The sequence below is a fragment of the Panthera leo genome, chromosome C1 (assembly GCF_018350215.1).
Source record: "Panthera leo isolate Ple1 chromosome C1, P.leo_Ple1_pat1.1, whole genome shotgun sequence".
Taxonomy (NCBI): Eukaryota; Metazoa; Chordata; class Mammalia; order Carnivora; family Felidae; genus Panthera; species Panthera leo.
Window position 1 is genome coordinate 96,277,255 of NC_056686.1, and position 23,526 is coordinate 96,300,780.

General features: G+C 40.6%; 1 long non-coding RNA gene across 2 annotated transcripts; it reads right to left on the bottom strand.

Annotated features, from left to right (window-relative positions):
• Positions 1–3,174: 3,174 nt before the first annotated feature.
• On the bottom strand, positions 3,175–14,036 carry LOC122228494. 2 transcript variants are annotated; one of them, XR_006206620.1, is made up of 4 exons: positions 13,746–14,036; positions 6,521–6,656; positions 5,507–5,762; positions 3,175–3,393 (listed from the first exon to the last, which is right to left on the bottom strand). It is a non-coding gene; the product is annotated as an uncharacterized LOC122228494 (long non-coding RNA). The 2 variants fall into 2 exon arrangements; XR_006206619.1 differs by having other exon boundaries at positions 6,521–6,696.
• Between the last annotated feature and the right edge of the window lie 9,490 nt (positions 14,037–23,526).

Sequence of the window (23,526 nt, forward strand, 5' to 3'; positions counted from 1 at the left end):
ATGGGGTTTTGGAATGAATCCAACAGAGGTAAAGTATTCTTCAGAACATCGGGATGAACATGACATTCACACATCACTGAAATGTTAACTTTCATCACTTGGTTCATGTGGTATTTGCCAAGTTTCTCCATTATAAAGTTACCATTTTCCCTCTTCCCATACTCTCTAGTCTTTGTAAGCAAATCAGTAAGTTCAGCCCACACTCAAGGATGGTGGTGGTTTGCTTTTTTTTTTTTTTTTTTAACGTTTACTTATTTTTGAGACAGAGAGAGACAGAGCATGAACGGGGAAGGTCAGAGAGAGAGAGGGAGACACAGAATCTGAAACAGGCTCCAGGCTCTGAGCTGTCAGACAGAACCCGACACGGGGCTTGAACTCATGAACTGCGAGATCATGACCTGAGCCGAAGTCAGACGCTTAACCGACTGAGTCACCCAGGCGCCCTGGTGGTTTGCTTTTAAAATATTTTATATACAGGGTGCCTGGGTGGCTCAGTCAGTTGAGCATCTGACTTCAGCTCAGGTCACGATCTCATGGCTTGTGGGTTCGAGCCCTGCATCGGGCTCTGTGCTGACAGCTCAGAGCCTGGAGCCTGCTTCAGATTCTGTGTTTCCCTCTCTCTCTGTCCCTCCCCTGCTTGCGCTCTGTCTCTGTCTCTCAAAAATAAGTAAACATTAAAAAAAATTTTTTTTAATACCTTATATACAAAAATATGTATAATAAAGCTCCTGCTTTCATTCGAATTCAATTCAATAAACTTAGGATACCACAAAGAGAAATCTTTTGGAGATTTACACAGCAATAATCATAACCCCTAGAAGCAGCTATGATATTACCATTGTATGGAAAGACACAAACCATAATCCTTGTAATGATGACAGATACTGAGAATGGTTATCTTTACCTCACCTGAGTTGTTGTTAAAATGACTGCTTATTTTTCTAAGCTCTTTTTAACGTCCACTGAAATCCTTGGATGAGTTTTCTTCTGAGACCGAACATACTACAATGCAAATTGTACACAAGCTAAAAATTCATCTTCATATAATTGTACTCTGGGGTCACACAATATTTAAATGCACGTTATCAAGAATGCTGTTTGTCTGCAGAATCATAAATGAGCAAATGAATTACTCTCTTTCAATGGGCATGTCTTTATAAATCTTCTCAAAGGCACCCAGCTCACAAAATAGCTTGCTTCCTTAGATGTAAGGGCATTCTGGTTTATCATTTTCATTAGAATCTCTGGTGTCATGCTACCTTTTTAAATGTTTTTTATTTACAATTCCTTTTTTTTTTTTATTCTACTGGCTTTCCTTAACCTTTGAGTAATATTTTGGTTGGCATAATTTACATAGCAGGCAACAAGATGAAAATGTGTTCTTTTTGGTTTAAAGGGATTATGTGACCATCTTGCAAGTCTATAATTAAGGTCTTGAATTACTTACATTTTCCTAATTTGATGATTTATATCTATCTTTTCCTGGTTAAATTGTGTCATCATAAAGATAGAGTTGCTGTAGTTAGAAATGCATATCGACAGGATAATATTTTCTCTTGAGGCTTTACTTATTTATTTTTTCCATATCAATACCTTAAGATAATATGCTAGATTCTGTGGGGGAAATAAGTCAAGGAACTTACTACCTAGCAGAAAAGCTCAAATGTATACAAAATTTATTATAATATAAGGTAGAAAATACTAAGTGACATAAGGGAGGTACAAATAAAATGTATCAAAAATAGAAAGCAATGAGGAGCCACAGACTTTTTTTAGCAGGCAAGTGACAAGACCAGAGATGTCCTTTAGAAAAATTAATTCAGTAGCATTGTATCGGATGAATTTTAGTGGTAGAAGAGAAGGGAAGGAGGATACACAGGGGAGAGACTGGGGCAAAGAGATGAATAGGAAACCATTGATATTAAAGAGGTAATGTGAACTAAAGTATTGGGCATGGAAATAAAGAAAAGGTGTGAATCCAAGAAATACTACAAAGGCGAAACTAAGAGGTCATGGCTACTGGTTGAGTTGTGGGGAATGAGTGGTGAGAAAAATTCAAATAAAACTTTGATCCTTCAAGAAAGGATATGTGGTTCCAGTAGTCAGGAGCGTTTTCTATTTGTCTTTGTTTATATTTCTTTGCAACATTTTTTCACAACATATTTGGCATGCCCGGAGAGCTGGCCTACTACATTAGAGGATTTCCTCATCATTATGTCTCTCTTATGATTTACTCATTATAGCAACCTCTGTTCCTTTCTGAAATAAGTTGCAGTGTAAATAAATGAATATGCATTCATTATGCTTGATTATATAATTGTGCTTCCCTCTCAGCGAATGCCTCAAGGTAGTAATGTGACGGTTTCTGTTCATCACTAAAATCTGGGGCTTTTTTAAAAGGATCTTTTTGAGCTACGTTATGTTTGTTATATATTTTACAACATCTAACTTTCTTAGCAATAAGTAGGAGCCTTCTACAGAAAGGAGATTTCTCATTTTATGTGGGAATAAAGTAAACTTGATAACTAGCCTATTTTCCCTTAAAACATATTCCTTTAGAATCAAATGCTTCTCGTTTCGGTGTTAACACGATGTGAACTTTTCAATGATGGTTATAACCACACAAGCACCACTAACACTTACTGAGTATGTATTACATTCAAGGTGTTGTTCCAAGTATCTTTTACCTATAATCCTCAGAATAACCCTTTGAAGTAGGTGCTATTAGAATCCTGTTTTACAGAGGAGACACAGAGAAGTGAAGTAACTTGCACCAGTTTACATGATGAGTAAATGTGGGAACCAGAATTTGAACTCCCAAGTCTGGTTCCAGAGCCCGTGTGCTTAGCAGCTCTGCCCTCAACCACTTCCTCTGAGTGTTCAAAGTCCAGTTCACTCAGCCTTACACTTAGTGGAGGTGTATCTCCCTGCCATAGACCTCAAATTTTTCTCAAGTTGGGTCTATTTTAATAGAGAAAAGAAAAAAAATCTGCAACACCCATTGGCATTCTCAGAAAGCTTCATCATCGAGAGTCTACAAAAACATAATTCCCTACACACGCAGACATTGGATTATAAATTTTAAAATATTCACTTCCTGTGGATAGCTGTAGGAAAGAAGAGTTCTTTATTTGTATTTAAGCTGAAAGTACTAAAAAGAGAAAGGGAGGATAAATGAAGTTGAGTTGACTTTCAGTCAATAAAGCATCTAAAGAGTTAGAAAGGGAAATCAGATGTGTGAGTGCCATGACCACAGTAGAGCAGGACTCTGGGGGCGTGAGTCCCTGGCGTCGGAACGAGGAACTGGAGAGCCAGGAGAGGAGGCATTGCGGACACATCGATCTTAGAAAAGATTTTTCAAGATGAAATGCTGACAGCTCTCCTCATGGATGCCTATAAGAAAGATGAATCTTTTTTAATTCAAAAATATGAGAGGACTGAGTTATTTTTGAAGATACTAGAGTCTGGAAGTACATTTCGTCAGGAACTCATTCACCAAACGCCTTCATGGAAAATATCTCCATAGATCACCTATACTGAAAAGATTACCTGGCATAGCCCAAAAATTCATCAGGCAAACGGGCGCTGAACCATGGGATCTTCATCCTATATGCTTTTTGCTTACTTTGTGCACTTTGCTGAGTTTGGACCGGGAAATCAAGGCTAAAACATATACACACACATATGCATTATCTGCTGCCTCTTAGGCAATTTTAGGTAACCCAAGACAAGATGATTTTCCCAGAGGAACAGGATAAGATTAAAATTTTTAATCCCATTTTCCATTTTGATTTAAAATATCCTCTCAAGGGCACCTGGGTTGCTCAGTTGGTTAAGCATCTGACTCTTGATCTTGGCTCAGGTCATGATCTCACAGTTCCTGAGTTTGAGCCCCCAGCGTTGGGCTCTGTGCTGACAGCACGGGATTCTTTTTCTCTCCCTCTTTCTCTGCCTCTCTCTCTCTCCCTCTCACTCTCTCTCTCAAATTAACATTTAAAAAATTAAAAAATAAAATATCCTTTCTTATTAAGTTGGGATGTCTGACACTTTATCCTTTTGGGTTCCTAAAAGCTAAACAAATTTAAACACAAATTATATTTTATTGAAAACAATCACACACACACACACACACACATAGTTGAGCAGAAATGAATCTCCCTTGTTTTATTTTAATTTTGTTTAAGTTGACTTTTTTTTTTTTTTTTTTTTTTTGAGAAAGACCAAATGGGGGAGGAGCAGGGAGAAAGGGAGACAGAATCCCAAGCAGGCTCTGTGGATGCCCCTCCGTGCATTTCAAATCTTAAACAGGATAGGTTAAAAAAAAAAAAAAACTCGAAGTACTGCTTTTGCTATTTCTTATCCAGAATCAGTCCTACCTAGAAACAACTAACATTTAGGAGTTTTGTGCAAAGGCCATATTATTTTGAAAGTAGGAGATTCTCCATGTAAAGCTGCTGAAGGATTTTACCCCAAGATAAATGTTCTCTAAGCCCTCAAATCTGCTATTTTCTGCAATTCTCAAAGGTGGATATGGAGGACTGGCAGGAAGGAGTCAGGTATGTTTTGGAAATTGCTTCAAAAGTGGTGGAATCAAAGAGAATTAAGTTAAATAACAAATGAAGTGCCTCTCAGAATCTTGCCTTACAACAGTTAGTGGATCTCAAAGACTGGTCCCTACATCGCTAAGAACTTGTTAAAAATTAAAATGCTCAGCTTGCCCCAGGTCTTCCGAATCAGAAAATCTAGGAGTGGAGCCAATGATTTTCCCTTGATCAGCCTGTTCAGGTGACTCTGTTTAGTGCTAAAGTTCTGGAACCACCTGACTGGAATCACCTAGCCTGAAAACATCTGGGATGCTTGTTTAAAACTGCAGACTAAAGAGGCCGACCCATTCCAAACTCTAAGGGTGAAACTCAGGAATGCATGAGTTTCATAAGTGTTCCAGCTGATTCTTATCACACTAATATCTGTGGATCATTGAACCAGTAGATAAATCAACTGACCCAGTCGTGATGGAAAGGAAGCTGTCTCAGCTGTGTTTGAAGGCCATGTTCCTCGGCGGGAGGAGTGTTGGCGGTAGAGTCCTACCGACTTGGGTTTGAATTCCAGGTATGTCATACTGTTTATGTGATATTCAACCAGCTATGCAAACTTTGTCAGCCTCAGTTTCCTAATCTACAAAATTGGCACAGTAATACCTAGTTTATCCATCTGGAGAGGATTAGACAAAATGGGGTATATTTTCTGTATAGTGTCGTCTACATTTTGATAGACATTAATCTCTTTTCTATACTTTTGTCCTCTAAAGATGTCCTGGCCCATTCTTGTCATGGTGCCCAGCAATCACTCAGGAACACTTGCTGAATAAAGACAGGAAGCAATGCAAAAAGTTTGGATTAGGACCCTAGTTCCACTGCTTATTAGTTCTGAGGCCATGAGCGAGTTACTTGACCTCTATGTGCTTCAGTTTCAGTATCTTTAAAATGCAAATAAAAATGGTACTTACCTCCTAGGCTTAAAGTGAGGATTAGTTGAGTTCATACATATAAAGCACTTGAAGACAGTGTCTGGGACGCTATCATCCTCAAATGTTCTTGAAAGAAAAATTCCTCAGAAATACCCTTCGAAACATCAGAACGGTTTACCCCTCAAAGAAATAATGTGATGTATTTATTGACTTTTCCACAAACATTTGCATATCATGTCCAGGCTTCGTGTGAAGTCCTGAGGATGTAGAGCTCCTGTTCTCCTGGAGATACAGTCTAGAGGGAGAGGCAGACCATAATCACATCATCAGGCAGATGAGTATGTAAATGACCAAAATGAGAAACAGGTGTGCAGGAAAGGACAGCTTGTGTGGCTGGAGCTCAGAGCACCCAGGGGAGGAAGACGGAACAAGGTATGCAATGAGGTGGGAGAGAAGGGGAGGCCAGACCAAGCAGAGCCAGCACATGTTTGGGTGTACTTCCAGGAGCAGTGGAAAGCCTTTGAAGAGTTTAAGAAGAGTTTAAGCTCTTCACACAGGGCCTCTTCCAAGCTTGTCTCCGTGTTGCCACCAGGGCCTACACCCATGTCAGGGTGTAGGGAGGACCCATGAGGAGATTCTCACGATAGCCGAGAGATAATGGTAGCTGATAGAGGGTGGGTGGTGGAAATGGAGCTACTTAGAATTCAAGAGCTGTGAAGGAGAGGCAATGGCGGAGATTCAGGGCTGAACCGGAAACGGGGGCAGGGAGGTTGGAGGAGTCCGGGGACTGCTCTGATTCTGACTGGATTGGAGGGAGAAGGCAGAGTGTGGCATGGGGCATGTTTAGGCTGTCACGGAGAGATGTCCTGACAGAGGTACTGACTGAGCAGTTGAACATACTGCTCTGGGGCTCAGTGTAGACGCATGGGCCGGAGAAACCAATCAGGGAGCCCTAGGCACATGGGCAGAAGCTGTGGCCTTGGGAATGAATAGGCTTGCCTGGGAGAGCGTACGGGGCCTTGCTTCCAGATAACCAGGGAGAGAAAGACGAACCTGCAGAAGAGGCTCACATGGCAGGATTGTTAGTAGAAATATTAGTTTGTGTCTTCTCTCTTGTTTTTCCCTTTCTTCCCTTTTGAGGCTGATAGCTTGGTCTCATTAATCCTGGCTTCAGGGAAGTTGGCAGGGCCTAAAGTAAAAGGGTCTTGAAATTAAAGCCTCTTGCAGCTCTTGGCAAATGTCCAGAAGGCAAAGAGAAGGGAAGGGACAAAGAGAATGAGGCCTGAAGGGTCTTGAATTGTAGAGACCCCCCGCCCCCCCTCCCACACACACACACAGCTTAAGCTCCCAACCTTAGCAAAGATCCTGGGGCCTCTCTGAGACCTCAGATCGAACAGAACCACTGGGGCTGAAGGCCCCAGGGGATGTGGGCCAGCATATTCTAGAGATATGCCTATCCATGGCCAAGGAGCAAAGGGTGCTTTTCAGTGTCTGGGGGCACAGTGGTTTCCAGAACTCCACCCAGCTCTAGGATGGGAAGCTCCAAAAATGACTGAGGTTAAAGTTCACACCAGGCTGGTGGGAGAGTAGGAAAAAGTCTGAACTTTTGTTTAAAAAAATAGAGTACAATGTGATATTTCTTGACAGTTCCATGATACATGATACTGAAATTTCAGACCAGGAAAAATGTGACTTCACCTTTAATGGAAGCGAATTCAATATTTTCAAAAACTACTTCTTGGATTACCTCATTTTTAAATTCAGATACCAGGATTTCCATGTTTTAAAATTTCCCTTGACCAATTGATCATCTTTAAAAATTTAAGTATTTTTTTTGTTTACTTTTGAGAGGGAGGGAGTGAGAGAGAGCGCGTGCCTGCGCAACTGAAAGAAAGCAAGTGGGGGAGGGGCAGAGAATGAGCCGGAGACCGAGGATCTGAAGAGGCTCTGTGCTGACAGCAGAGACCCTGATGCAGGGCTTGAACTCAGGAACTGTGAGATCACAACCTCAGCTAAAATCAAGAGTCAGACATTTAACCAACTGAGCCACCCAGGTGCCCCTGATCATCTTTAATAATTTTTTTAAATTTTAATTTATTTAGTTTGAGACAGAGACAGAGCATGAGCAGGGGAGGGGCACAGAGAGTGGGGGAACACAGAATCTGAAGCAGGCTCCAGGCTCCGAGCTGTCAGCACAGAGCCTGACGTGGGGCTTGAACTCCTGGACTGTGAGATCATGACGTGAGCCGAAGTTGGATGCTTAACCGACTGAACCACCCAGGTGCCCCTAATAATTTTTAAATAGAAGTAAAACCATCAGGGGTGCCTGGGTGGCTCAGTGGGTTAAGTGTCCGACTTCGGCTCTGGTCATGATCTCGTGGTTCACGAGTTTGAGCCCCACGTCGGGCTCTGTGCTGACAGCTCGGAGCCTGGAGCCTGCTTCCGATTCTGTGTCTCCCTCTCTCTGACCCTCCCCCCATTCATGTTCTATCTCTCTCTGTCTCAAAAATAAATAAACGTTAAAAAAAATTAAAAAAAGTAAAACCATCAATTCCTTTTTGGTATAAATATATTAAAACTTAATGTTTGATATATCTACTTTTCAATTCTTCAATATTTTTCCAGCTACTTTAATGTTCAGGGAACAAATTAGCTATTAGGAAACAAATAAAAACTTGTATATAGAGACATACATTTTTTTTCTTTTGCCTCAGGCTCCAATCTGAATCAGCACAGCATTGGTCTTCATCTAAAATTTTGATATTTTGTTCAATGGGGATTTTTTGCATTGAATTTTTAGACCTATTCATTAAATATTTATCTTGTTTACTGAGTTATTTAGCACCCTCCTTAAATTTTGTGCCTCAGTGAGTGGGTCCAAATGCTTCCTTCTCCTCCCCCTACTTCAGGGGCTATTTCTTGAACACCTAACTATGAGTTAAGAGCCATTCCTGGTTCATGGAGAAGAAGCCAAACATAAGAGGAAATCCAAGAGAGGGTAGTGCCCTCAAAGGAAGTATTTCCAAAAAGGAGAGCATCACAAAGAGTGTCAAATGGTGCTGAGAAGTCAAATGAGACTAAGACTGAAATGGACATTTGCTGGAGCGCCTGCATGGCTCAGTTGGTTGAGTGACCGACTCTTGATTTTTGGCTCAGGTCGTGATCTCAGGGTCCTGAGATGGAGCCTTGCATCAGGCTGGGAAATGGGTGTGAAGCCTGCTTAAGATTCTCTTTCTCCCTCTCTCCTGCTCACATGCACTCCTCTCTCTCTCTCTCTCTCTCTCTCTCTCTTTCTCTCTGTAAAATAAAGAAGTGGGCATTTGTTGAATGATATTTGTCATTCATCAGCTGCTTAGTGTGAAAATCCTCAGTGGGCTGATGGAGGTGGAATGAGGCTGAAATGGACAGAGGAGAGAGTAGCAAGCAGGGAAATTGAAACTCCCCTCCCAAGAAGTTGACTCTGAAGAAGGAGAGAGCAGTGGTTAGAGAATAGAGTCAAGGGGTGGGGTGGTTGTTGCATTTTTATATGATCCAGTTTCGAGAGAGAAGCCTAACGTACAAGAGGGGAAACTAGGGTCCGCGGCAGTGTGAGGTCCCAATGAAGTGTAACAGATAGGCTCCTCACCAGAGATGAGAGGGTTGGCATTAAACAGGGGGTAAAGTATGTCCTGCATTGCAGTCTGAAGGAAGAAGAGGGTGAGCCCGGATGTTTTTATATTTGACAACAGGGAATAGAAGGAGATCCTTCTGAAGTCTTCAGTTTTCTCCACTGAGCAGGAGACAAAGCCGGAAGAGAAGCAGGCAGCAGTGGGACGCTGGATGATTGCAGGAAGGTGAAAGTGTTTGAGAGCTGTAGTTAGGGACCTATGGTTGGTAGGCCGCACTCATTAAGGCTCCTTTACATCTGGGTGAATAAACAGGGGTACCTCCACTCCATGGGATTCTATGCAGTTCACAGGGAAAAACTCGAGAGAAAGTTGGTATATCTCTAGGATACACCATCAAGTGAAAAAAAAACAAGATACAGAACATCGAGCATAATACATTTTGTGTAAGAAAGGAAAGTAAGAATGTATAGGTGTATTAGCTTTGTATTTACATAAAGGAACTTGGGAAGAATGTATAAACAACCAATGAAAAATTGTACTGGAGAAAGCAGGAGATAAGACACAAGGTGAATGGGGACAGAGGTGGGAAAGTGATTCTCAATGTGTATCTTTTATCTTTTTGATTTTGAGTCATGTGAATATATTGTCTATTAAAAACAAAAATTTGAAATTTGAAAGGTGAAGTTTCTACACAAATAGGTATGCACAAAGAACTCAATCTTGTTTCCAAACCAAGTCTAAGCTGTCAGGCACCCTGATGATATTTTTAAATGACTGCCTCATCAATAAGATTATTGTATTTCTACATCTTTCTGGAAGGATGTTATTAGGAACATCAGCATCCTAAGAATAGAGCATTGTTATTACTTTCAGTCTCGAAGCTAGTGTGTTCTTTGTCTCCATGCCAGGAGTAGAAGGTCTCCCAAAGGTTTGCCTTTGTTCTTTCTCTCCTGTCCCTCACAGACAGCGATCTCCTTCATTCCCCTAGCTTCTTAGACTGGTCTCTATAATCTACATCTCCCACCTAATCTCTCTTCCAAATTCTAGATCTGAAATCCCAATAGTCAGATCAACATGGTGTTATCGCTCAGGATTTCAGCAGGAAACAGATGTTATGTCAAAATTGGGATAATTCCATAGGCTCCTGGCTTGCTCAGTTGGTTAAACATCCAACTTCGGCTCAGGTCATGATCTCAGTTTGTGGGTTCAAGCCCCATGCTGGAATCTGTGCTGACAGAGCCTGGAGCCTGCTTTGGATTCTATGTCTCCCTCTCTCTCTGCCCCTTCCTCACTCATTGTCTCTTGCTCGCTTACTCTCTCTCTCAGAAATAAACACTAAAAAAAATTTTTTTTAAGTTGGGACAATTCCAGAAGGGTTTATTTACAAAGAGACTATTTACAAAGGTTTGGGGATAGGGGAACCACAAGGGGCTAAAGGGACCTGGGCTTTCACCAGCCCTAAATCCAAAGGGATAAGGATGAGGAGAGGTTACCAGAACCTAGAAGCAGAGAGAATTGCAGAGAGCAGGCTCCCTTGAGAGAACAGTGCCGTTCTACCAAGGGACTCTGGCAGCCTAAGGTGGCCTCGTTGGAAAGAAACCAGGGAAATAAATACCCAGACTTGACTGTCTTGCCTCCTTCTGCTTGGCTGTGCATTGGCCAAACTCAAACAGAAGCAAGAGGGCATAGGAGGCTATATATGTAATCTCTCAGATGAGTCCTCCTAGAGTCTAGGTCAGAGTGGGGGAGGATGGGAAGCAGGGTAAACCAAATACATGTGACAAGCACCACTCCATTGGTGTCCTACTGGGACTTCGATTTCAGCATTTCCCAAACCAACCACATCCTCTTTCCTTCATTAACCTGACCTTTCTCCTGGGTTCCTTAGTTACTTGGCTAATGATGCCTCTATGCTTTGTCCTCCCAGACTCCTCTCCTGCCCTGCATGTGCACACACAAGAGCCTGTCTCTTCTGCTGGATAGCACACCTCTGGAGGCAGGGGCTTTGAGCCTGGACTTGGCAAATGTCTCCTGAGTAATAACATATATTGGGCACTTGACATATCGGGCACAGCATGGACCACTTCATTTGGATTGTCTCTTTTAATCTCTCAACACTTCCATGAGGTAGGTCCTGCTGTTACCCTCATTTTATAGATTAATAAACTGAGGGTGAGAGAAGTCACCCAAGACCTTCTTTTTTAATCTAAGTAGAATTAACGTACAATGTGATATTTCATGCATACAACACTGATTCAGTAATTCTCTACTCCGTGCTTACCACGGTAAGTGTAGTCACCAAGCACAATGTAATTAAGTGTAGTCACTGCACAATGTTATTACAATATTATCGGCTATATTCTCTGTACTGTACTTTTCATCTATGACTTATTTATTTTTATAACTTATTTATTTCATCGCCTATTTTGCCCATTGCCCCACCCACCTCCCCTCTGGCACCCGGCAGTTTGTTCTCTGCATTTAAGAGTCTCTTTTCTGGGTTCATTTGCTTTGTTTTTTAGATTCCACACAGAAGTGAGATCCTATGGTATTTGTTTTTCTGTCTGACTTATTTCACTTAGCGCAGTACCCTCTAGGTACATCTGTATTGTTGCAAATGGCAAGATCTTTTTTATGGCTGAGTAATATTCCATTGTATATACAGACCACTTCTTTGTCCATTTGTCTGTTCGACACAGGTTCTAGACCAACATCATGTTCCTAAAAGAGAACATCTGACATGGAAGCCTGCCTTCAAGCACTGTGACCCTCCCTCTGCCTCCCCCGTTCCAGGCCGAAGGGACCACCCACAATGATAGCACAGTGCTCTGCTGCTGATTTAAAGAAAAAAAAAAAAAGTCAAATGTTGGTCAAACGGTATAATTCAGAGAAAGCAAGGGTTGGAGCTAGGGCTTGAACTTGCTGCTGCATTGTTACAGATGGGGGGGGGGGGGGAAGGAGGGTATGTGGGGCAAGGAGGCCAGGGAACAGCTGGGAGCACCTAGAGTTTGTTTGTGGCCTTGTGTAGAAAAGACCTGGTCCAGATGACAGAATACAGATTTGGAACGGTTAGGATAAGATTGAGGTGGATGGAGGAAACCTAGATGATGGAGGGCTTTGGAGTCCATGGGCCTGCTGGGCCTCCCTGTGGAAGCCAGGGAAAGGGGAATTTCAGGAAGAGTCGTGAGCCGCTTAGAGAGCAGGTAGGACAGACCGGAAGTGGGGGATGATGTGCTCCTGGGGGAACCAGCTGGAGAGCGGTTGTCATGGTCCGCCAATGAATCCGTGTACCAGAGTGAGGCAATGGAGATGAGAAATGAGTGATGGATATGAGAACTATCTAGAAGCAGAAATGGTCCACGGTACTTGCCTGCTAATTGCTGAGCAGATGGAAGGGGATTGGCCTTCAGTTATAATGACTTCAGTCTCTGGCCTTTGCCGGGGGGTGGGTCTTGCCATTGACAGAGCAGCTGGAGCCCGGTGGCAGAGAAGAGAGAAAATCTCCATTCCAGACATCCTGACTTTGATGTGAGGGCCTGCCTGACCTGGTAGTCACCCTCAATTTGGCCAATGTAGAGATCCAGCCTTAGCCAGAATTGTGGGGCATCTATCAATCTTTTATTTTTATTGTGACGACTTTCCAGATCTTCCCCCTTATTAAGAAACTTTTGTTTCTCAACTTTGGGTTTTGCTCTCTATTAATTCTCAGTGCACATCTAGCCCCTGAACACATCCAGCCCTGCTGTGATGTGTGTGCTGGGGCGGGAAGCAGGGTATAGCTTCGGGTATCATAACACACCAGGGTACTGAAGCCCTGTGATTCAGGACCAGCATACTGTGGCTCTAATTGATAATATTTTCTGCTTCACAGTAGCTGAGCTGAATTGCACCGACTTAGAGGAGTAAATGAAACAAGTGTTTTATGGAACAACAGGCAGACCATTTAAATCTATAACTACTATGCTTATGTTTTCTGCTTCCTAGTCTACAATGGAATATAAGTGGTGTCTATGAGCCACACAGTCATTTCCTTTTATGTTTGCAAATAACACCACAGACGATATTATATCCTTGCTCTAGCTCCTATGAGACTTAAAAGGCTGAGTTGGCAAAACAGGAAAGCTTAATCATTTATAAGGATGTAAACAACCAGATTTCTCCCACTACCACCAGTCCCAAAATGCTACAATTCATAGACACCAGAAATACTGATTTTTTTTTTTTTTTTTTTTTCTGGTCACAGAGACGGGGATTGAAAGATTACAGTATTGTTTTGTTTTTTACTAGAAAGAATAGATACTTCTCTGAATTGGCTATAACATTGTGCCTCCCCTAAGATATGTAAATGAGCCCAAAGTTTAATCCTTTAAAATTAGAATTAAGTACGGAAAGGGCTCCTAGAGTTTGACTGTGAGCACAATGCAAAGTATTTATAGTTTATTTTAAACCTTAAACTAAGAACCAAGACTAAATGTAAGGTATCTGCAGACACGTTGTTGAGAACAGAACAGCATAAATAAAGGGCTTAAAAAAATGGCAAGAAAAGTTTTCACTAATGGGTCATAAAAACAGGGAAAGGGGAAAGAGCTGCAGATCTGCCTGACAAATTTATACTACAAATCGGCCTTTATTCTTCTAAAACATGGTCCACTAACACATTTATAAGTTACCTTGCCTTGAGACACTCTGTTGATTTGCTTCGTTGTGTTTTTATGCCGCAAAACTGCTCAGATGAGACGTGTTCGTTGTCCTTGTGTAATGGTACTAGTATCTTTCACTTTCGAAAGATTTCAGGTTTGGGCAAGATCCCTAACTGTTGTGGGGCAATGTGCGATACCCAGAGCTCTTTATCCATTTTAATTCATTAAAAAATTATTTGTTTAATATACTTTTTACCTCCTATGTGCCAAGATTCACTGTCTGAGCTATAAAAATGAAGATAGCATCCCTGCGGGCAAGGAGCTTGCGTAACACCATGTGAAAAGCGCCCCTGTAATGATAGTGAACGTTCTATACACACATTTTTTAGTTCTTTCCTGAGTAATAATGATACATCTGTCAACCGAACGTGTTGTTACTGGGTTAGCCAGAACAACATAATGGTGACCATGGGCACCTTGTGCTCTTGTGTTCAAAGTGAACGGTTCTGGTGTTTTTACTCCTATGCGGAGTAATTTCTCTCCAGCAGGGGTTTTGAAACGTGGGATTTTTCCAGTTGTTTGGGGGAAGGGAACTCCTGCCCTCCCCAGGCCAGTGAGTTTGTTGTCAGAGTGTCTGGATTCAAATTCTGGCTCCATAAAAGTCATGGCTGAGTGGTCTTGGGCTCTTCATTTATTCCCCTTTATTTCTCAGTGTCTTTATCTATAAAAATGAAGGTAATTAGTGCCTACTTCATAGGATTGTTGTCAAGATTAAAAGAGCTAATGCATGTAAGGACTGAGCAAACCTTCCTTATGTCTTAGCTATTATTTCAACACCCCTCCCAACCCCCATCACACCCCCCTCCCCCCACCACCACACACAGAGATACAGCTTTGCATTCTTCACTTGCGGTGGGGAGGAAAATGTTAATGCTGCCTTAGGGCTGCCTGGGTGGCTCAGTCGGTTAAGCATCCGACTTAGGCTCAGGTCATGATCTCACGGCTTGTGGGTTCGAGCCCCGCATCGGGCTCTGTGCTGACAGCTCAGAGCCTGGAGCCTGCTTCTGATTCTGTGTCTTCCTCTCTCTCTGCCCCTCCCCTGCTCACACTCTGTCTGCCCCTCCCCTGCTCACACTCTGTCTGTCCCAAAAATAAACATAAAAAAAAAAAAAAATTAAAGCAGTGATTCTTTTTTTTTTTTTTTTTAAAGGTTAAAAGCTTTCCTCCCATGGTGTGAACAGAGCAATGGTACTTTATCTGTTTAGGCTGGGGATGAAGACTCTCCTGAAGCAGAAAGGAGAAGGTGTTAGATGTTACTTAGCATTTTGCTCAGATTTATGAAAACAAAATGAAGGGGCTAGTATCAAAGATGCTACATTCGATCCAGTAAGAGCTGGCTTGAAATTTTTACTTCAAAGATCACAAAGAAGCCGAGTTTTTCCTAAATCGAACAGTTACCTACTAGGGGCAAGTTTTTAATGCTGACACATGCGCTTTGCTTTTAAAAGCAGATTCACTTCAGAATGTTTGCATACTCTCCTCTACTTCTGCTACTTCTGATATTTTCTCCACAAGTCCCAGAATCATAGCACCGACAACTATCCAGAAATCACTTCTGTATGAAGTTGGCTGTTTGCCTTCCACCTTTATTTCTTAAAACATTTTTTTTTCCTAACCTGCTGAAATGAAACTGTGTACCTCGAAAGATAAGCTGATGCCAGGCCTGTGGCAGGAAATTAAGAGGAGTCAGGGACATCTTGCTGTGCTGGAAAGCAAGGAAGCTGTCAAGAATTAATGGGTCAGGTCAGAGAGACACAGGGGCCACCAAGGGCAAGATACTGGTAAAGGAATGAAAAAGAAAGCAAAAAGAGAGATGGAGAAAATATAGCAAAATCTCAGTAATTGTTTAATCTGGGTGACACATGTGTGGGGTTCACTTTATTTTTTCGTTTTGTTGGAATTTCTTCATTATAGAATAAATGCATAATTTAGACTTTTTTTTTTTTTTTTTTTTTTTTTTTAGTAGGCTTCACCCACAACTCAGAGCCCAACGTGGGGCTTGAACATAATACCCTGAGATCAAGACCTGAACTAAAGTCAAGAGTCAGAAACCGGGGGCACCTGGGGGGCTCAGTTGGTTGAGCGACCAACTCTTGATCTTGATTCAGGTCATAATTTTGGGGTTTGTGAGGTCGAGCCCTGCATTGAGCCCCAAGTTGGGCTCTGCACTGGCAGCACAGAGCCTGCTTGGAGTTTTTTCTCCTTCTCTCTCTGACCCTACCCTATTCGTGCTCTCTTTTCTCCCTTTCAAAATAAGTAAATAAACCTAAAAAATTAAAGTCAGACACTTAACCAACTGAGCCACCCAGTTGCCCCCAGACCTTCTTTAATGCAAAGTGACCCCTATATATCCTCCATAAAATTAGACAATACAAATGAGTCAAATAAAAATTCTGATAATTTTATCAGATAAAATTATCACTGATAATTTTATCACTCAGGGATAATTACTGAACTACTATTAATAACATGTTGTAATGCTTTTTTTTGACATTCTGCACTGCATATGCAAATCTTTAAAACTAATTTCTTCTCCTTCAACTTCTGTCTTCCATGGCCTAAAAGCACCACTTTGATTACATCATCATCCTATTTTCTGATCCACGAGGGCTTTCCATGCTTGTTGAGTATAACTTGGGCCACTTGACATTTAAGGTTTTCCAACATTCTTTCCAGAATTCCTTCTCCTACCTTGTCTCCTTAGAACCGATGCTCCAGCTACGCTGGACAGCCTACATTTCAGTCAAGACTGGAGTCTGTAGAGATGTCATAATTTGTAATCTGAATGAACACTCGAGACCTTTACAATGATGTATTTTGGGATTTCACAGTTTAGGACTCTTGATACAACCAGCAACTTGTCCCAGCACAGAACCTAATTTTTGTGAAAAGGCCAAGCTGTTATATAAGCATTTTGCCGAAATCCAGGAAAAGTAATCGAGAGCATGCAGTTCAGCCTGTAAGGGATGATTGAAAACTGAAAAAAGTTGGGAGAATGTGCCTCCACAGGTCATAATCCTCTGCAATACTTGTTTCTGCTGTGTGGTGATGGAAGGAGTGACAGCATGCCTCTTTTTTAGCTGAGTACAGGGAGCATGAGTTTCCCCAAAGGTCCTAGCATCCCACTCCTGTAGAATTAGAAGTTCTGGTCCCTTGAATAAGCTTGTCCTTCATTCAGCTATCCTGAGTTCACCGCATTCTACCTCTACAGCCATGAAAGATAATAATTTTGGTAATCAAAAGTATAACCCCATTGTTTTTAACCATCAGCAATTATGCCTGTCAGTTATTTTGTATAGTTTTTTTTTTTTTTTAATCACTGAGAAGATTCTTATGACAGGTGAACACTGTTTATTTTTACCAAATCTTCTAAAAACTAGCCTCCCCCCCCCCCCCCCCCCCATTCTGGCTCACACATTATGGGTGGTCAAGACTAGGATCCAAATGAAAATCAAACTTGAAATTTCTTCCATTTTGTACCCCACATGTTTCCTAATACTTTAAATTAAAATACATGAACTTCTACAAAGATAAGTTGAAAAGTAGAATATTTGTCCCTCCATGTGCATTGTCGGATCAAAAAAGAGGGGTGGGCTGATAAGCTAAGAAAGCCCATCATGGTAAAATTCCCTTGTATTGTAGAGCCTTAGTCAGTAGAGGGGATGGAAAACTTGTTATCATATGTTTAATTGTTCAGTTAGGTAGGGATTAATCCAAAATAAGTATTTCAATTTATATTGTTGAAAACAGCTCAAGTGTATTACCCTGCATTGCCAGGCAGTGGGTGATTTTTTAACTCATCCACATCTAAAATGTTATGAGCCTATGAATCTCTCTGATAACTATGGCTTTTTGGTGTCTCAATCTCACTACTCAGAATTGTTCTTAATGTAATGCATCCTTGCTGTAGTCATTGTTAAGGGAATGGGTAAACACTCTCCGACAGGATATCCCAAACAACGGGTTCGTTTTTAAGGTCCTCAGAGCCTATTGTTTTGTGTTTTACTCCCTCTTCTAGACAATTGTGGCGAGCATTTAGAACTAGCTGACAAGGCCAATAGATTCTGAGCTTTCTTTCACTTGTTTCTTAGATATTAAAAAAACAAATCAAATAAGTATGTATGTATCCAGTTTTCTCTCATGCTCCAGTAAATCTTACGGGAGTTTTACCCAAATGAGCTTAAGCAAAAAGTTACTTTAAAACCTCCAAGCCTTCAAGTTTTTTTTTCCAGTTAGAGATATGATTGACACATAACATCCTATCAGTTTAAGGTGTATGATATATTCATTTGATACGAGTATGTAGCATGAAATGATTACCACAGTGAGTTTGGTTAACATTAATTAACTCACATAGTTACAAACTGTTTTCTCTTGTGATGAGAACTTTTAAGACCCACTCTCTTAGCAACTTTCAAATTTAGAGTACAGTATTGTTAATTACAGTTGCCATGTTCTACGTTACATCCCTACAACATTCTTATCTTCTAACTGGAAGTTTGTACCTTTTACCTTCAACCATTTACCCCCTCCCTGCCCCTGGCAACCACCAACCTGTTGTTTCTATGAGCTTGTTTTTTGTTTTTTTTTTAGATTCCATATATATGTGAGATCATATAGTATTTGTCTTTCTGTCTGAAAACCAGCCAATTTGACATTGAGACATTCAAAACGAAATTCTTAAGAATTTCTCAAGTCTTACTGCCTGTTTACCTCGGCTATTGTTCTATCAATATTCTGTAAAACCACTTAAATTTGCTTCAAAATAACTTCCTTTGGGTACACATTAACCTCCTGGATCAAGATCAACATGGGCTAGAAAACTTTCTGTAGAAAACCCCAGTCTAGAGGTCAGCTGAACCCTAAGTCTCTCCAAGAATGAACAGTGATGAAATTTCTCTCAGTAGGTCTTATTCTAGTAATGTAAAAAATTTTTTTCGGCTTCTAATTAAACTGCAATTAAACAGAAAACAAAGCTATTTGTTTTTTATTCAAAATCATTAGAGGCACAAAACTGGCACCTATACAGAATTGTTGAACTGTCCTAGTGGCTTCTAACCTGTCCATCTTTAGCTTCAGATAAGTAACATGTTAGTGTTGTATATACACATACATTGCATTATAGTTTTATGTATACAAATACATATAAAAGGCATATGTAAAGGGCACATACACACACACACACACACACACACACACACACACACACACAGGTGTGTGTAATTTTCACCAACATTGATTCATTTTCACCTCCTCTAAAGATAGTGAGCATTAGGTAAGGTTTTAACTTCTTAAACCACAGAATTCCCTAGGCCAAGTATCTCATGCCCTAAGTAGTCTGGTTTTAAAAGATTAATCTGAGCTGAAAATACCGAACCTGTGCTTGGATGAGATTCCAGACCAGTAGAGTCGATTTGGGAGTTTTATTTATTCAGCACGCTCTGTAAGACACTGGGCTAGACCATGTGGGACATGCAGAAGGGCAGGCCTCAATTATTTTTCAACTGCCACCTTCTCTTCCTCCTTCCCCTCCCTGTAATCCTGTTCCTTTTTGCTCCACTTCCTCCTTTTCTTTGAATATAGTGTTTTTATTTTTGTCTTTTTTTCCAGTTAATACATGTGGAGTAGATGCCTGAACAGCCTAAACCCCTATGCAGTCAAAAATCTGTATATAGCTTTTGCCTCCCCCAAAACTTAACTGATAGCCTACTGTTGACTAGATGCCTTGACCAATACCAGTTGTCTAATACATCTTCTGTATATTACATGTATTATATACTGTATTCTTACAAAAAAGTAAGCTAGAGAAAAAAATGTTAAGAAAATCATGCCCAAAGAATACAAAAATACTAATTCGAAGGGACATATACACCCTGATATTTAAAATTTTTTTTCAATGTTTATATTCTTGAGAGAGAGAGCATGAGTGGGAGAAGGGCAGAGAGGGAGACACAGAATCCGAAGCAGGCCCCAGGTTCTGAGCTGTCAGCACAGAGCCCGATGTGAGGCTTGAACTTGCCAACTGCGAGATCATGACCTGAGCCGAAGTCAGACGCTCAACCAACTGAGCCACCCTGGGGCCCCATATGCACCCCGATATTTATAGCAGCATTACAACAATAGCCAAATTATTGAAATGGCCCAAATGTCCAACTGATGAATGGATGAAGATGTGTGTGTATGTATATATATATATATATCTGTATATATATCTGTTGAATGAATACATCACACACACACACACACACACACACACACACACACACACACTGGAATGTTACTCAGCCATGAAAAAGAATAAAATCTTGCCATTTTCAATGATGTGGATGGAGCTAGAGTGTATTATGCTAAGGGAAATAAGTCCGAGAAAGACAAATATCATATGATTTCACTTACATGTGGAATTGAAGACACAAAACAAATGCTCATGGGGAAAGAAAAAGAGAAGCAAACCAAGAAACAGACTCTGAACTATAGAGAACAAACTGAGGGTTCCCAGAAGGGAGGGGGTGAGGGCTGGGTTAAATAGGTAATGGGGGTTTAGGAGTGCACTTGTGGTGAACACAGGATGATGTATGGAAGTGCTGAATCATTATATTGTACACCTGAACTAATATTGCACTGTATGGTAACTAACTGGAATTTAAATAGAAACTTAAATTTGTAAGAGAAAATACACTTATAGCAGTTTACTGTATTTATCAAAATAAATCTGCATACAAGTGAATCTGCACAGTTGAAACCTGTATTGTTTGAGGCTCAAATGTACTTGGTAAAAATAATAATTCATAGTGCAAAGGGGTATTTAGTAGGAAGCAATTTCCCCTTTCAGTCTTCTAGTCACAATGCCCAGAGACAACTACAGCCACTAATTTCTTGGAGATTCTCCAGAGAACATAGCCACATATACGTGTTTGCAAATATCCACCACATCCCCTTCTTAAATCCAAATAAAAGCAAACACATCTGTACTTAAAAAAATCTACCTTGGGGTGCTTGGGTGGCTCAGTCAGTTGAGTGTTTGACTGCAGCTCGGGTCATGATCTGCCAGTTCATGAGTTTGAGCCCCGTGTCAGGCTCTGTGCTGATAGCTCAGAGCCTGGAGCCTGCTTCACATTCTGTGTGTGTGTCTCCCTCTCTGCCTCTCTGCCTCTTCCCCTCTCATGCTCTGTCTCTCTCTTTTTCAAAAATAAATAAAACATTAAAAAAATTATTTTTAAATATCTATCTTAAGGATCTTCCCACATCAGCATACAAAGCTCTACCTCCTCCTGCACAGTATTCTGTTGAATGTATACATCATAATTCATTTAACCAGCCTCTATTCTAGGTATCTTCTCCAACATGCATCTGCAATATACTTGCTAGTACAGGAAGTCTGAAATTTCCTAATAGAGTAACTGCATTGAAAATTAAAAATTTTTGATGCTGGCCTATTACTCACCATGAGGTATACCAATTTTAAAAAATTTTTTAAAAATGTTTGTTCATTTTTGAGAGACAGAGAGAGAGAGAGAGAGAGAGAACAAGCAGGGGACAGGCAGAGAGAGAGGGAGACACCGAATTTGAAGCAGGCTCCAGGCTCTGAACTGTCAGCACAGAGCCTGACGTAGGGCTCAAACTCACAAGCCATGAGATCATGACCTGAGCTAAAGTTGGCTGCTTAACCAACTGAACCACGCAGGCACCCAAAAAGTTTGTTTATTTTGAGAGTGAGTCCGTGCATGGGGTGGGGGAGGGGTAGAGAGAGAGGGAAAGAGAGAATCCCAAGCAGGCTCCCTGCTATCAGTGCAGAACCTCACATGGGGCTCGATCCCACAAACCATGAGTTTATGACCTGAGCCCAAATCAAGAGTTTGATGTTTAACTAACTGAGCCACCCAGGCACCCTTATCCTATTGGTGTCTTGATAAGAAAAGCCTTCCTCCTCCAATATTATAGAACAATTTTACCATTTTTATTCTAGTACTATTTGGATATTTTTATGTTTAAATATTTGATCATCTGAAATTTGTTGTCAAGTAAGGAATATCACAGGCATCAAGAATCAAATATTTTCAGATGGCCAGTCATTTGTTCTCTAACCATTTATTGAATAATCTATCATTTCCTCATTGATAGAAAGTGTTCATTTTTAAAAACTTATTTATTGATATGTAACTTAGTAAAGTGTATAATATTTTTTTAATATGAAATTTATCATCAAGTTGGTTTTCATACAACACCCAGTGCTCATCCCAACAGGTGCCCTCCTCAATGCCTATCACCCACCCTCCCTCCATCCAACCCCCCATCAACCTCAGTTTATTCTCAGTTTTTAAGAGTCTCTTATGCTTTGGCTCTCTCCCTCTCTAACTTTTTTTTTTTTTTCCTTCCCCTCCCCCATGGTCTTCTGTTAAGTTTCTCAGGATCCACATAAATGTGAAAACATATGGTATCTGTCTTTCTCTGTATGTCTTATTTCACTTAGAATAACACTCTCCAGTTCCATCCATGTTGCTACAAAAGGCCATGTTTCATTCTTTCTCATTGCCAAGTAGTATTCCATTGTGTATATAAACCACAATTTCTTTATCCATCCATCAGTTGATGGACATTTAGGCTCTTTCCATAATTTGGCTATTGTTGAAAGTGCTGCATAAACATTGGGGTACAAGTGCTCCTATGCATCAGCACTCCTGTATCCCTTGGGTAAATTCCTAGCAGTGCTATTGCTGGGTCATAAAGTATATAATCTTAAGTATACAGCTAGATTGATTTCTACATATGTTGACACCCTTTAAAGCACTACCCATATTAAGATACAGAACATTGCCAGGACCTCAGAAGGTCTTCTGTGTTGTCTTCAGTCAATGCTCTCTCAAAGGTAATCATAATTCTGACTTTAATTACCATATATTAGTTTGACCTATTATTGAAATTTGTATCAGTGGCATCTGTTAATACACATTTTTTGTCTAGCTTCTTTTGCTTCAAATTATGGCTGTGACATTCATCCATTTTGCTGTGTGCAGGTTAGTTTTATTCTTACATTACTGTGTAGTATTCTAAGAATATCCAAGACTTACGTAGCCATTCTAATCTTAATGGACATTTGGGTTGTTTCCAGTTTGGGGCTATTCTGAATAATTCTTGTATAGACTTTTTGGAGGACATAGGTACTCATTTCTGTTGGGTATATACCCAGGAGTAGAATCGACGGATCCTAGTGTATGCATTTACTAACTTAGTAGAAACAGTCAGTTTACCAAAGTGGTTGAACCAATTTACATTCTCATTGGCAGTGTGTGAGAATGTCCACAAGTCTACATGTTTTTGCTAATACTTAAGAGGGTCAGTCTTTTCATCTTAATCATTCTGATGCAGTTGTAATAGAGACCGCAATTTCTTAATTGGAATGTTTTGACATTTTGTTTCACTGTGAAAATGTCTTAAGATGATCACCATGGCAAAGGAAAGGAGGCTAGATATGGAGTAAGAATATCTGAGTTCAAGTGTTGACTCCCACCTATTGTGGAGAAACGTGTGGGGACTAGAGTAACCTTTCTGACTCACTAGTATATTGGGCATATGACGATAGCTGCCTCATAGGATTATGACAAAAATTGAACTATTTTAAAATTATCATGAAGATTAAATTATCTAGTAAAGTTAATATATCTGAAAGAACTTTGAAGGGAAAGCACTTGAACAGACCAGTCTTTATCGAGATCCTACTATAAGCTGGGTGTTATTCTAGGCACCAGGGGTA